Raw genomic sequence first — 15,858 nt, forward strand, 5'->3', positions numbered from 1 at the left:
GCAAAAAAAGAGAAAGTAATTCCTTTGCTTGGATGGAAGATAGACATAGTAATGTCCTGCACACAAAAGCTCAACAATAAGACAGGTTCTTAAGTCCATTTCCCAAAACCCAACAACAATTCAGCCTGGGGGAAAGTTCAGAGGCATCACTCAGGTAGTCCTTAGTGGCCCAAAGAATGAAGCTGAACAATGTAGTTCCTTTGTCTGTTGCTACCATTTCTAGCACTTTGAAAGGAAAAACACTCCTTCTGTGCTCACTTACAGAAACAATTGAAATCACTACAGATTGGCCAGATGTCCCAAACTAGCAAGGAAGATAAAAATACATAGATAAGCTTAGTGTCCTCTACCTAATATCTGTCTTTTGTCAAAGCACACACATTGCTGTATCTCATCTGGGCTTTGAAACTCATCCAAGGCACTGTTTGGGGAAATACAATAAAACACGTAAATTAATAGCTTCCTTCAAATCAAAAATCCTATTAATACTCATGTTAAATGGCCCGGAGACAATCCTAATCAGAGCACAGTACCTGTATCATATGCTTTCTTGGATCAGCCTATAAGAATGAGGACAACATTACAGACATGACCATTAAAAGCAGAGTGCTGAGCCCCAGCACTTTCCCTGACTGGTCCCCCACAAAGCAAGCTCTCCTTCCTAACCCCTCTACCCACTTTGAAGTTTTTCTTCCTTGGGAAGGGGCTATCTGATTTACCCTGACAAATAAGAACCTGTGGATACACTCCCAGTGTTTGGGAAAATGACAGGTTACGGTCAAACCACAAAACAATTCAGTTCAGTGTATGGAGAACTGCCCTAGAGCAAAGCCTTCCCCACAGTAAGACAGAGGGAGAATGAACAACTGAAAGAACTCTGGGGGAAGTGACACTGTGCTAATGGATTTTGCTGAATTCAAATGAAATGGCAGGATAAATCTGCTGGAAGAAGAGTTATTCTACTCCATGCTGATAAGGGCTTAGTGATTTAAAGGCTCATCAGAAGGACAACTGCTGAGGTCTTGAATTGCTGGTTTGGAAATAAGTTGAGGAAGTTGTGATTTAGACATGCCAAAATTTGCCTGTTTAGGCTTTGTTTTATTGTTTTAGTCTCTTGCTATTTTTGTGGGGTTTTGGCTTTGGGTTGTTTGTCTTAAGGTAATAGGAATTTAGTTTTATTAGTTATGATAATGTTTGGGTGCTTTTTTCTTTTTTCTTTTTTTTTAAATCTGATACCATGGGATTGAGATTTTTTATCTCTTGCCTCCAAGGAAAAGACAGCCATACCTTATGCTTTACACAGACTTGTCTTGCAACCTAATATTTATAATATTTATATCCTAACCTTTTATACCAGCAACTATTAAGTTATCTCTCTGCCCTTTACTTGACTTTATTACATGCAGTGAGAACAGGGTGGATCCCAGGAGTATTATATACTCAGTAAAAAAAATTAAAATCACAGGTTTTGATTTGTCACAGGTCTCATTTCATATCTCATGTCATGGGCAATGATTTGTGCATTTCTTATTTTTTTGACTCCAAACTGCATAGTCGATTCAATGATGATCCTTCCCACCACCAGATAATTACAGTGTTATGGGTCTGATACACAAAGCGTGACTGCTGAGCACACTGACATTCTTCACAGGGAAACAGAGTTTCTACGAGGTTGATTTCCTGCCAGTTTTGCTCTTGGAACCGACCACCACTGCACATATAGGGCAGAATATTCCCTGAGGGAAGGGGGAAGGAGCAGGTAGGTACACATTGGACCAGGTATGTCATCAAACTGCATCTCTCACAACAGCTTTACTAGAGATACAGGGATTCAGGAAGATTCGACTGCACCTCCTGAAGGGACCGAGTCACTGGAACTCCAGCTTCACACTGCTGTGGCTCAGAACAGCACCTTTCTTTCATTTGATGTGTTCACAGTGTTCACATTTGATGTAGAAAACACCAAAGTGGCCAAAGCAATACTCTCTGAAGTACAAATGCTTTGGTGGAATGACCTTGCTCCTCAGTAGAGCTGCATATGCAGATTGTAACTGCTTGATTCCAAATGCCACCTGTACTGGCAGGAATGGGAAATAAATGGGATCCAAATGTCCTAGTCTAACAGTAAGATTACATTTGTAAGTAAGATTTGTCATGAAATATCTCAGTGGGGATTTCTTTCTAAATTATACATGAATACATGAACTTTGATCAAGCAATTTTTATTATTATACCCATTACCTTGTAAAACTGCTAGATGGTGCTAGAATATATACATATTCAATACTATGCTACTACAGTGGTTTAAACTGCAATCCTTGTTCCTAGAATTAGTCTTTGACGCAATGGCCTAGTGATTGCTTCTTGCATAAAAGACAGAAAGCTGTGTCCAGGGTGGCAAAGTCTTATTTTCTCATACTCTGCCGAGGGTAAATGCAGATCACGCTCAGCCCAGGTCAAGGAGATTAACTGATCCATACAGGCTAGTCACAATTCTACACACACACAACAAGCATGGAGCTGTATGAATTCTATATTCCCAAGTACAAGCCATCCTGCATAAAAAGAGCATCTTTGAGACACTGCTGTGTTCTTCCTCAATGGAAATACTCTTGGGAGAAGAAAAAGAGGTGAAAGCAGGGGAAGGGAAGAAAAACAAAACCCCAAACAAACAACAAAACAGAAAAAAATCTGCTTCTAATTATGTCTATAGCAAAGGAGTATTTTGATACCCAACATGTCTGCAACTCATGTTCCCAGTCTAGCTATTGTTATTAACTTTGGATTGATTTGTATGAGGAAGTTTAAACATGACATATCATAAATACATGGGATTATCAATCAGAGATGCAGGTAAAACTACATATGATAACAGACAGAGGAATTGTATCACACTGGAGAAGTTGGGATTACACAGTAGAGACTTGGTCCATAATCTGGGGGAGCTTTTATATGAAACAAAAAAATTAAGATGGTATTAATACACTTGATTCTTAACAGCAATGGCTAAGTATGTGGACATTGAGGGAAAAGAAAGCTCCAAGCAGGCTAAAATCAGCTTTAATTACTGTTAATCTGCAGAGACATTCACATCAGAAATATCACCCTGGCATTTTGCTGTGTACCAGCTGCAGATCAAGCTCTGTAACATTTAATCTTTGCAAGTACTTGCCCTTTGAAAACCTTGCTTTCCCTCATTTTTCTCTCACCTCCTCTGCTGATGCTGCACAGCAGTGTCTGCAGCCTCTCCCTGACTAGTCCCCTCACAAAGCCAGCTGGGGAGATCTGATTCCTAACCTCTTTCCCTGCTTTGCAGTTTTTCCTTCTCAGGAAGGGGAAATCCGCTCTACCCTGACAGACACGAACCCTGGAAGCCCAGGGCACTCCTAAACACACTCTTAGTGTCTGGAAAACAACCACAATTTGCCCAGTAGGATTGTACTGCTGCCATTAAAGACAAAGTAATGTGCCTAAATAGGTTTGAGGTCAAAACAACACACAGACCAGTCTAGAAGCAGAAAAGCTACTTCAGGAGATCTAGAGCTACTTTGTTCCTAGATAAAGGCAAAGTCAGCACCACCTCAGTTTAACAAACCTTTACTTAATTGGATGCCAAGCACCAATGGCCACAGTGGAACAATGTTTATCCTTCAGGCTGCCAACATCTGAGAAGGCTAATAGCTCTTCACATTCAGTTTTGCCAGGCTACTGTATCCAATAAATTGTAGTATAAATTGATTTGTTTTCAACTTCTTTGACTTATGTAATTCTCCTCATACAGAAGAGTTGTTCAACAGAAAATTTCAGAGCTTCAGGTGCTCCTGAAATCTTTCAGAATAAGAAATAAAATAAGAATAGAAATTATAAAGTTAATTCACTTCTGAAAAATAACTGTGCAAGACTAATCCATTCTCTGGGAAAGTAAGCCTGCTGTCAAATATATCCTGTCTCTTATGCTCTTTTAGACCCATAGATAATTGGACATACCTCCAGAGGAGTGCTAGAAATACCAGTTATGTTTCAATTCCTGAAGAAAAACAAAAAACCACAAACAAACCACCTGTTGCTACTTGGAATAAGGTGAGGATTTGTTTCTCACACTAAACAAAAATAAATAAAAAACGTATGGGAAGAAAAACCTTCAAGATTACCACATTTTATCTAAAACCACAATTGCCAATTTCTGACCTAAAATCATCTCAAGAGTATAACATCTTTATTAACTTTATTGACACTGTCACAGTACTATTATCTGCAAAACACCTACTAAGAAAGATTTTAATTATTTTTCCTGTGAAAAAAATTAGCCCCATTTGTTTAAACAAATTAAATTGAGCATTCAGGCAAAGCATCCAAGCACATTTCCAGCTACTGTCCTTTACCTGTAACTGTTTTTGCAGTAATGCCATATTCAACCATATCAGGTGATGGCCATTTCCCATAGATACTTTTTAAATAAGCAGCTGTACCTTTAGAGACAAAGTTCTTTTAAATACAGGAGAGAGCACAACAGAACTTTTCAGAGACTCTGAACACCCAGGCCACACAGCCAATGAAATCAGCCCTTCATTAGCTGGTTTTCCAAATCAGCAAACGAAGTTCAGGTGACAGCTAAGAAAATCCTGATCACCTGATTGTTATTACCCAAACAGTCTTCATATAAAGTTAATTCAGCATTAATGGTGACACAGTCATATGTAATGAATTTTAGTCAGTTCTGCCTAAAATACATCATTGCCTCATTGTTTGCTGAGCACAACTTCTCTTGCTCTCACACATCTGCATGTTCTGTGGCTGTGCTTTTTTTTCCAGGTAATTAAAGACAAAATTAAAAAATTCATTTTCCCACAGCTGAATTTCTCTGTCCTGCTCTAGTCTATTCCTCCTCACAGTTTCTCCTAAAAAAAGTGTAACATGGATAATGCAGCAGTACTAGGGCTGTAAACATTATGCTGTGTTAGGCATTACTGTTCTGCTCAGGCTGCAAGGCTCAGAAGCCTCTTGTCTTAGAGAGGACAGGCCACTTGCTGCATTGCCCAAAACAGCTCTCTCCAGCCCCATCAAGAGCTGGGAGATGCTGACTGGCAGGGAGCAGAGAACTGTCTATATCCTGTGGTGCCAGAAGCTGGTGCCTAAATGGAGCTGCCACATGAGGAATGCTACTCCCAGAGGCTGTGGAGCTCACCAGAGGCTGGCATGGCCCTGTGCAAAGCAGTAGTTTCCTTGTCTGTCATAAGCACACTATGAGTCATGATGAGTTTGGGAGTTTCCTATTCCCCGATCCCATTTTTAATGTCAACTACCCACTCTCTTTTCCAGACCAGGAAAAGAGACTTTGTTTCCTCTAAAGCCTATCTCCCCACTCCCCCAGCAGACCCACTGCTAGGAGTTACTTATCACTGGGCAATATGTTACCATGGGTCTTTCCAGTGTCTAAAAAATGCTGAAATATCCAAAAGTCACCTTTGTTTTCCTGTGTGGAAACAGCAAGTATTTTTCACCACTCATAGTAGTAAAAAGACTAGGCAAGAAAGGGTGTTATGTATTTTAACTAAAATTTTCTTACCCTAGTGCTCATGGCATAAATGTGCTTACTGCTGATGGAAGTTTCCATAACAGCCATAGGATACACAATGGGAAGTGCATGGTCTGAATGGCAGCAGCTCCTAAAGTGTTACTGAAAGGCCAAATCACCTCCTTCATATACTGACTCAGATGCAAAAGCCTGAGCTGCAGGATTGCTGAAATGATGGAGAAGTTCTGGCAGTATCGAAGGATGGGAGGACATGTGGAGATGTAGCAGGAATATAGACTGAGAGGAAAGGAAGGCTGAAAGCTGCTACCAGGGACAAGGAATAACCTCCCTTGCACAGGAGAGAGATCCCACAGGGGCTCTGAGCTACACCAAGGGGACAGACCTGCACTACTCTACACCACCTTACCCTCAAAAGGAGGAAAAGTGCCTGCAGGCACACAGGCAGCAACCAGGAGAGCTGCAGACTGCAGAAAGGCCCCAGTCGAGACATTCACAGCCCTTTGGTTCTCCAGCAGGGACTTATCACACATGTCTGGCACTGGCTTAATTCAGCTGTGTCATATCAGGGTCACCAAAGAAAAGCACTAACTCACCATAATGACCCCCTGCCACACACATACCCCTCTATTACCACTCACTTGGGAAAGGTAAGAGAACTCATCAATACAGAAATTAATTTGACAGTAACCTTGAGAGAGTTCAGGAAACTCTTTTCCTTGCCTAATAGCTGTGGAGGAACCTTTGGCACTGGGATTTCATGTAATCTAACTGTTTGCTATTTAAACAAAAAATAATCTCTTAGAGCTTGCAACTACCTCAGACTGAGTCCCCTTGCAATTACAAAAGTGATTGTGTTTGAATAGCTGGCTTTCTCCTTCACTGCTCTGCTTCTCTCTCCACTCTGGTGACTTCTACAGGGAAATCATCTTTTGGGCATCATGGTTAGCTGCTGCTCCAGGCATTATTGGATTGGCCAAACCTCGGTATCTCAGTCTCACTGCTAGTACTAGTCAGGGCAGAAGAGAAATTAACTGTTGCAAAGAAGGGCAGTTATTTAAATACCTTTGAGAGCCCTTTGGCATGTTGGAAGTCTCCTTCTGTCAGCACTCCTTCCGAGGAGCCACTTAACCTTTGACTGTTTAACACAACCAAATTCCATGATATATTGGATTGGCACTGTAGAAATAATTAAGAAAGACAGTATAGGAAATAATAATTTACACTGGCATGTTTTCAATCCCAACTTCTCAACATGTTCTACAACTGTTAATGAAAAATACTTAGAAGAAAACAGGTTATGTGTTAAGTGATTAATGTTACAGTACTTCCCAGTGCAGAAATGTCATGGAGGGAGGATGACACCATCAAAATTGAATGGAAAAGGGAGACTGCTTGGGGTAACAAAATGCACTTCTCTTGTTTGACAGATGCTACTTGCTTAGTTTTACTTCAAAAAGGAGCAAAAGGTATGAGGCTGTTATAATTTCATGCAAGCTTGCAAAGTTGAGTGTCCTTATAAAAAGAGCAATTATACACACACTTAAAGCACGAAGCAGCACAATAATTAAATGAGTAATTACCTTCCCACTTTTAAGCTGTCATGCAATTAAACTTAATTAAACATTCTCTATACTTCACTAATCTTATACAAACAGAAGAAGGTAAGAAGGGTGTGGTAAAAAAAGGGCACTTGGCAGAAGGTTGAGCCTATTATTCTGTCTATAATAAAAAATAGCACTGTACAGCCAGCACTAGATTCTCATGTAATTGCTTTGTTCCTAGCCAGAACATAACCTGGCCTGAGCTGCAAGACAACCAATACACTGAGGCAATATAAGGTTATTTATTTTATATAGCATTCTTCTACGTAACATTACAAAATGCTCTGCAGAAGAAAGTATTTCAAGGCAAGGGAAATGTTGACATTTTAGAGCAGAGGGAGTAAAGAATTCCATGCAGACAAGTCAGTGCAAATATAAAAACATCACCCTTAATGCAAGCACAAGTCCAAGGTTTCTCTTTTCCCCAGTAGGGGAACATTTGCAGCAACACAGTAGAGGAAGGGCCAAGAAAAGACATGGAACTTTTGTTAACAGGGAAACAATTGTGAACTTGCTCCTACTCTGGTCTGAAATACAAATGAACTTTGCAGGGGCACAGCCCACACACTTCTGCTAATTATTTATTCATTCCCAGAAAGACTGTGTCACAATCACTGCCATTAGTTGCATGTCATTCTTATGCTAAGTGATAAAATTAAGACTAAAATTCATCCTCTCAAGTAAAAAGTTCCATCACTCTGTCTCCCATCACTCCCTGAAGCAAAGGCCCAAAAAGGCAGCAAAACAGGTACCTTTGGAAGCAGAACGTGACCACACTCACTCTGCAAATATAATGTATGTCAACTTCAGGTGTCCTCAAATTCTGGCCTGCCTTCACACCTACATGTGTACACACACCTTCTTGCTCTTTTTCTTTTCTACTGAGTCCTGGTTCCAAGTGCTACAGAAGCAATTGGAGCATATCTCAGCAAAATGGAGCTGGGAATAGCATCCAGAGCTGTTCCACAGAACTGAAATCTGTCATTAATATTAGCAGAAGGCTCCTAAACATGGGTCGAGCCTATCAGCACAATGATGAGACAAACACAGGATACTTGAAGACAAATGCTGTCATCAAGCAATGTTAAGTGTCATTATTAAAAGGATGGGAAAAAACCCAATAACAATACTGAGCAGCATTCCAAAACACTGAGCATGACTGAGGGCTGATAAACCTGAAAAACAGATGAAAACCACTGCACTACACACCCAACCCTGCTGGCTCATACTAACAGAACTATTTATTTACCATTGCCTGATGATAAACTGCAACTGTGGTTAAAATGTGTCAGCTAAAGTTTTATGTTTGCTTCTCATTCCACTTCCCCCGGAAAGTAAAAAAAAATTCAGTTTGATAGACTAAAATACAAATTGTCCAAAACAGGGAACTGTATCATCTACTGAGAAGAATTAACTCCATTCCAGCTGAAATCAGGACAGATGCATTTGTCTCTGGAAGACAGTACTGTTTTTTATGCTCTGTAGGCCAAAACAAGTAAATAAACATTCTGAAAAACATCAGACGCAGCATTTGGGAACAGACTGCTCTGGCTCCTCTGTGTTTGCTGGCAGACAAGAATGACAGCCCAGGGAACGTTGCTTTTGGCTGCTCTGCCCCTGCTGTCAGCCCTGTGTGCAGGCAGAGGTGGGCAGAGGCACACAGTTCCTGCCAGGCACACAGTGACAGGGCCAGTCCTCCAACTCCCTTGTTCCACGGCTAATTTACAAGCTGAGGCCACCGGGTCCAGTCTCAGTGATTGCACAACTGCAGGGAGCCCTCAGGAGACCAGCCTCAGCCGTTTGAACCAACCTGACAACTTCCAAGGGATGTTTTATTTCCTGTCTGGGACATTGTATCGTTTTGTTAATGGCCGGGAAACCAACAGTCCTCTATAGCTGACAGTGATTAAGTGTTCTGTGATTTAAATTCACAATCAGCAACATAGAAACCCTATTAAAATTATGGCTTCTGCCTTCTGATTCATTGCCCCACCCATACCAGCTCGTCCAAAAAGAAATTCCATCAGACCAGAATTCATCCACAACTAATACACCTTTTGTTTTCTTGATTTAGGCTGGTTTTCATGGTTTGTATCAGTGCTTGTTTTGTTTCCACATCTTTACCGTAACTCCTGCTGCTTTCTAACTCAGATGCAGCACAGCTCCTTCCAGCCTCAGGAGTGTGTCTTTGATCTGCTCCTGAGGAGCTTTGTTCAGGGGGCAGCTTCCATGTTACCTTCTCTGTGGGAACAAAGGAAACAGTCAGTAAAACTAACTTGCAAATAGGAATGTCCAAGGGGGTGCTATGGAGCAGCATGGTGAACTAACACACACCACCCTGCACTGCTTGGCACAGCCAGCCCAAGTTAGCTTTAGGATATCCAGACAGGATGTTAGAGAGATTGTTTCCACACCACAAGTTCCTTTTTGTGTGTTTTCCATTATGGTCCTGACATGGTTTATTGCGTATTGCAAATATCAGAAAAACCACCCTTCTCCTGGACTTGCAGTTTGGAGTGGGATCCAGGCACAGGCAGGGCAGGGATGTGTTTAACTCTGTGGGGAGGAGGTAGTCTCTTGCTGGTAGGGCCTAAAAATGCAACAGGACTTGTTACTTGCTGGTTTCAAGGAGCACTTGGATTTATATCAGAAAAAAAATGCACCACCACTGAAATACTTAGACCAGTCTTAGCAACATGCCTCCCTCTCTGCAGTGGCTGTTCCCTCAGGACTGCTTAGAAGGCATAAACAGGCTTCATGAAATATATCAGTGCTTTTCATCAAATGAGGTTTTCACACTGATTCTTCAAAAGGCACAGGAACTCTCAATGTGTGGTTGGATTGTATAGAACAGTCACGGGAAAGTTAGAAGCAAAAATATATAGAAGAAGCAAGTACATGAGAAATCTAGAGCTCCTCTAGTGCAGCCTGCCCTCAATGTGAGGCCCTCTAAAGGTCAGGGAAGTCAGCTGAGCTTGCTCTCAGGGTAACCTACTTTGGTATTTCATCACCCTCATGATCAGTTTTTCTTTCCTAATAACTAATGAGGATTTCTCTTGTTGCAATTAGTCTCTGATGCCTTTCATCCTGTCATCAAACACCTCCAGGAAGGTGTTGGTTCTGTCCTTTGTATACTTTCCCTGCCATTACACTGCAAAATGGTTTTCTCACAGTTGAGTTCATAGCAAGATAGATGGAAACACTCCACATTTCTACTTCCACCTTTAGGATTTAATTGTCATCCCACCACCATCTTGCCTCTAATGTATCTCTTTTCCATAGCTCGTGTAGGCAAGGCCTTGTCCTCTTGGCAGATCAGACAACCTCAGGTCTAATCAGTAGATAGTTACAATACATTACTTACCTTACACTAGAAAAACATTGTGACTTGAAAATTCGTAACTGCACTAAACATTGAGAAAATACACAGACATGGATATGCCCTGCTTGAAACAGCCTCCCTGCCACACTGACATGGAGAGTAATAAAAGACCCCTCCTGGCTTCACTCTGATGGATTAACATGTGTATTAACTGCTCTCACAACCTTTATTACTGCAATAATAAATATGAACCTGAAAATAAGAAAGAAAAAATCCACTCAGCTTGGAGACTACTTCTTGGCAATCAATACACTCTGAATAACCTACAAAATTGTGCTCTATAAGAGGTAGTCAGTCAAGTCTCACTGTCCACCTTCCTTTAAACACTTATGTTCATAATGGCTCTCATTTAGAAGTGTTCATTTCCATCACTGCTGGAGCTCAGCTTCGTTCTCTTTCCCCAAAAGGCAAGAAAGAGTGAACAGACTCAGACAGCCTTTGACTACACACTTTCTTTCACTTACAAGGCAGATCTTAACCTTGCATCTCTGAAGTCTCCTCTAAGCTGATTTGCAAAGATCTGGGGGTACAGAAAATGGGGCAAAACCTGCAGAATTACTCTGATAGTTGCTAATGTAGCTCAGTAAGGAGAGAAAAAGCTTCTCAGCTCTATTTTTTATAAACCTGGTAAATTGGTGTAGGCAAGAGTTCTTTCTTTGCAAGTCAGTGTGACTGGATCACGAATGTTCATTCTTCAAGCCTAGTTCAGGATATTAGGCTGGAAAAACACACAAACCAAAATCTTTCAAAATAAAACCCAGAGAGATTTACTTTTTATAAGCAGGCATCCCAAAATTTTTTGCGTAACATTGTTGGAGAAGGTGTTGTTTCTGCAGAGGAAAATGATCCCTTATTCCAGGAAGAACTCACTGCCAAAGCAAGGAGATGCAAATGTTTGAAACACTGTTAGCACTCAATCTTAGCACTACAGGTTAAGACATGCACTAAACCTTCATGCCAGTCATGAGACAAGTTTATGAGGAAGTTCACTCCCTTCCACACAGTCTCACATTGCACCTAAACCTTGAGTCCCACAAGGCCATGTTTTCCTGGGGCACTCTTTCTCATCCTTCAGACATAGCTCTGGGTGCAGATTTCTTCCCTCTTTTGGCAGTACCTCCTACACAGTCCTGAAGCTATGAAAGTAGCATTAAGCTCTCACACATGGTCCAGCAAACCCAGAATTCCCTTGCAGCCATTCCCCACCCTAACCATCAGACCAGGGGCAGTCAGAAAGCCAACCTCAGGCACAGAGGAATTTCACAGCCAAAAGAACCTCACAAAGCACAGAATGTGTCAGATGCCCATATGCTTTAAGAGTACACGTGAGCTGGAAGATGCTTCAAAAAGTCACAAAAAAGAAATGCTGAAGAGTCAGCTCAATGCAAGGAAAGAGAATATTTTGGGAAGCTTCCCACAAAAATCCATAGACAAGCAGAACTCCCTTGTCTGATGTGGCCACTGGGATGTTAAGCGACTGTTCTCCATAGGAGTGTGGGTGTCTGTGGATAATAAGTACTCATTAACATCGATTCATTAACTTGGAATTAAGGATGTTCATCACAGCAGCATAAATGCTAAAGACTGAGATATCATGCATTAGGCAGCAACTGAGAAAAACAGGTTTAAATTGCCAATAACTGTTGACTAAAGGATTGGCACAGGTCATAGATCAAAGCAGTGTAAGGACCCAGGTCTCATACAGCAAAACAGATTCCTTACTGACCCAGGCTCAGTTCTTAATCACTTAAGGCAGTAATCAAAAGGTGGCAAGTTTAGTGTATCACAGTCCTAATCCTCTAAGGCTGCTAATCCACAGTTAAGATTTAAACTAAGGGGAATGGTCCAAAATGCTGTTAAGGCTTTTATTCAGTTGGTAGCTTTTTACAATCTAAAACTAATCAGCAAGCCTGGATCTCTGAGCATAATTTGGTCAATTTAGTTTACAGAAACAAAACTCAGGGAAAATAGAGAGCACTGGTTGAGGACTGGTGAAATACAGCTGGAAAAGGGAAAGTAGACTCATCTGAAGCCATTTCAGAGCTGCATCTCATAATTCTGTGAGCCTTGAGACGTGGTTCAGCTACTACAACAGTAACAGGTACTTCCCAGACTGGAGAACTACTAAATTATATTAGAGTCAGTGCCTTGAACCAAATCCAGGACTAAAAAGCAGAGGCAAATGAGAAGCATATGTACACAACTCACACAGAGTAAGGTATACCTAGTAGTTCCACAGGGTGATGTAGTGATAATGGCAGAGTTCTAAAGCCCTGCACTCTTATTAGGTTGAATGCTCAGCTCCAAGCCCCATGGAGGTGAACAGCAATTTCTTCTTGTGAATGCAAGAGCAGCTTGCTGTTAAGGGGTGATTAGCTGAATATTGAAAACTAACATTTCTCCTTTTAACCCTTTCTTCCAGTATATTATGATGACACAGTACTAAAACTCTACCCTGTTTGTACCCACAATCAAGCTTTTGAAATCTAAAACCAGCAGCAACACATTTTTTCTTTCAAGAATGTGTATGATTGAAAGACTAAAAAACCCTGCTATTTCCATCTTATCATTCTTTATAAAAATTCTCTTTATGATTTCAAAATGGCAAGAAATACAAAATGCAATCCACTGATAAAATATCTGAAAGGGTCTGATTTACTGGTAGTAACTAAAGTGCTTCAGCATCCTCCCCCTCTAAATATCCCTGTCTTTGAGAGGATATAATAATTTAATTCCATTGATGATGTCCATGAACAGAACAAACTGTATACACCTAAAAATATCCCACCAAGAGAGATGGAACGAGCTTCTAGCTGTTCTTTTCATTCCAGGACTGAGAATAATAACAAAATTAAAAACAGACATCACTGGAAGTACCTGAGTAGTCACAATCCAAAAGGTAATCAGTGAGTAGTTTTTAGAAATGAGAAGGTCATACAGTGTCAATCACAAGATTTGAACTGCCAGTACAGAACTGACCACTGATGAATCACACACAAACTGAAAAGATTCATAATATCAATGAGAGGGAAAATCCCATAAACATTTAGTAGCACTTTGCAGGCTGCTTTTATTACTTTACATTGATAAGTACACCTCACACAGGTTTAAATTGGTTATATTGCAATTAAGATGTCAAAAGCAGCCTCTGAAATGGACATCTATTAACTCTTTCAATACAACTTCAATGCAACTACATCACAAGGTAATATAAGTTTCAGCCAGCTAAAAGCAGGAGCTGGCTGAGAGTGAGAGAACATTATTATTTTTTAAAAACTTGGAGAGAAATTCCATGGGAATAGTGAAATTTAAAGGCAATTATTTTCAAAAACACTTAACAAATAAAAAACCTTAAATACACAAATTCTTCATTTCATCAGTCTTACTTGACTCTTTCACATAAATTCTTATTAGTTTATTCCAGTGCTTCTGCAATCAAGTTACCCCATGCTAATGAGGTATGGATTTAGTCTGCAAATATTCTTCCAATAGAAAAGTTCTTTTCCAGCTTAAACCACAAAGCAGTCTCTCTGCCATTCATCCAGTAGCTGAGGTCTCTCCAGTTCACTTCATATTTTGGCTAAGATGCTTCTCAGTTAGCAAACCAAGCTGAAAGCAAGTCCATACTCAGTTGTTCTCAAAAGTGAGTACCAAAGATTGCTCAAGAAGCACTTGCTGGGACCATGTCCACCTGGATAAACGTGTGTCACCCTTCTCTTCCCACAGCAATCTCACCAAGGCTGGTCCTGCAGGTTTGCTCTTTGGAGCAGCACAATGACTGATGGCCACGCTAACACATGGTCACCACAGAGGCTTAAGGCAAGGCTCAGCAGACAGGCAATTTGTGTACTAAACACACAGTCACAGTTGCTCCTACTGTGCACAGGGGCAATCCCAGAACACCACATACCTGGAATTTAACTACCTTTGACCATTTAAGGTTTTCAAGTTCAGGATTTAACTGCTTGACTCCATTAGGAACAGCAGGAAAGAGAGCAGTTAAAGTCCCTAACAAGGCTTTGTAAACTGCTTGCTAAATGTTCAGGTATCTCTCTGCAATTCAGCAGCTGGCAGGAGAAGGGGAGGCTGAGCAATGTGGGAGCAGGTAGAGTAGGAAAAGGGACAGGAGGAATATATGAGCAAAGTTTGGTTGTTACAAAATGAGCAGCTCAAAAAAGATCTTGAGGAAGAGTCTGGAAGCTCCCCCTTCATGCTTCATTACACAGGGCACTATTCTTTTGCTAAGCTCCCCAGATGTGGGAAAAAGTACTGAAGCTTCCAAAGCAGCATTCAGACAGTTCATTCTGTTCTTCAAAGACAGTTTGATTTGGGCTTTTTGCCCACTGCATCATGCAATTTGACACTCAGCCTGTAAAACTGTCTAGGCAGTCTCAATGGCTGAGTGGATCCTCCAAACATCTCTGGCAGCAAATCAACAGTTCCAAGTCCTGCAACACATTTCTTGGCTAAGGCCACTCTGTGTGCTGTTTCTCAGGGTCAGTTAAGAGCAGGGAGGGTTGCCTTCCAATATAACACTTATTAAATCCCAGAGAGGTGACATGTCATTCCAACAAGGTCATTATCTCAGATATAGAGAGTGTTATTCACTTCCAGGCAATAGTCACATTCTTCTTCTCACTGCCTCGGAGCCAGATTTGTCTCTGATCACTACAGCTCAATTATTTACTTAACCTATTTGTAGATCAATTCTTCTGATTGATGTAGACTCCTGGATGCTCAGAACACACTTGCAAAATTTGCATTGAAGGACAAATTCAGGTTGTTGTTACAGAAGGAGGTTCCCAGAAAGCTCAGAGCAGAGACCCTACCATGACAATTCTTGTTGAGATGGGTGGTTACTCTCTCAGTTGTTCAAGGGCCTGCTGAGCAGCCCAGTAAAGATTCTCAACACAACAGCAATTCAAACCCGCAAGCTATGAGTCCTACAAGTGTGGGGAATTTGTTTGACTCTGTTGCAAGAAGGGAAGAAAAACACCAAAATAAGCAGAATTAGGCATAAATGTCTTGGTTATTTTAAAGCAGAAAAACTCTGAGTATTTTTCTTTTTACAGTGATTTCTATAGTTCAACCATGAGTAGAAGCAGACAGACCTTTCCAATGAAAGAAAAGTTCTGGGATAGAGTCTATGGAGCTTTTCTGTCAACCTTGCCAGCAGGCTTGTTACAGGTGTGTGAAAGCAAATAGCCACTCTAAGAAATAACAGACAATACAAACCTGTAGCACAGCAACAGTTTAAAATACATCTGCATTTCTGAATCAAATGGTGAGCTTTCCATCTTAGTGAAGGTCTGTGGGACAGTAATCAGCTGCTGATGGTG

Source organism: Pithys albifrons, chromosome 9, assembly GCF_047495875.1.
Source record: "Pithys albifrons albifrons isolate INPA30051 chromosome 9, PitAlb_v1, whole genome shotgun sequence".
NCBI lineage: Eukaryota > Metazoa > Chordata > Aves > Passeriformes > Thamnophilidae > Pithys > Pithys albifrons.